The sequence below is a fragment of the Gavialis gangeticus genome, unplaced genomic scaffold (genome assembly GCF_001723915.1).
Source record: "Gavialis gangeticus isolate Ggan-Ray unplaced genomic scaffold, GavGan_comp1, whole genome shotgun sequence".
In the NCBI taxonomy this organism is placed as follows: domain Eukaryota; kingdom Metazoa; phylum Chordata; order Crocodylia; family Gavialidae; genus Gavialis; species Gavialis gangeticus.
In genome coordinates, this window is record NW_017729033.1 from 12463222 (window position 1) to 12463461 (window position 240).

General features: G+C 48.8%; 1 protein-coding gene across 1 annotated transcript in view; it reads right to left on the reverse strand.

Annotated features, from left to right (window-relative positions):
• Positions 1-240, reverse strand: part of RPIA (ribose 5-phosphate isomerase A) — a 37663-nt gene that overhangs the window by 18768 nt on the left and 18655 nt on the right. The gene's annotated exons all lie outside the window — the stretch shown is intronic.

The following is a 240-nucleotide window of genomic DNA, read 5'->3' on the forward strand; positions in this document are numbered from 1 at the left end:
GCTCATAGCTCATTTCCAACATAGGATCTCTGTCAATTCATGCAGGGGCAAAGACACCACAGACAGAAGACTGTCCTTCCTCATTTTGTAGGTAGTCTGACCAGGTGTAGGGTAAGAAGCAATACTGGAATAGGACAGAGAAACCTCCATGGCTAAACCTGCCACAGGGGAGAAGCTGGACCGGGAATTTTCAGGCCAGCTTGCAGAGGAACTTAAGGCAAGGGATGTAGTTGTCATGGG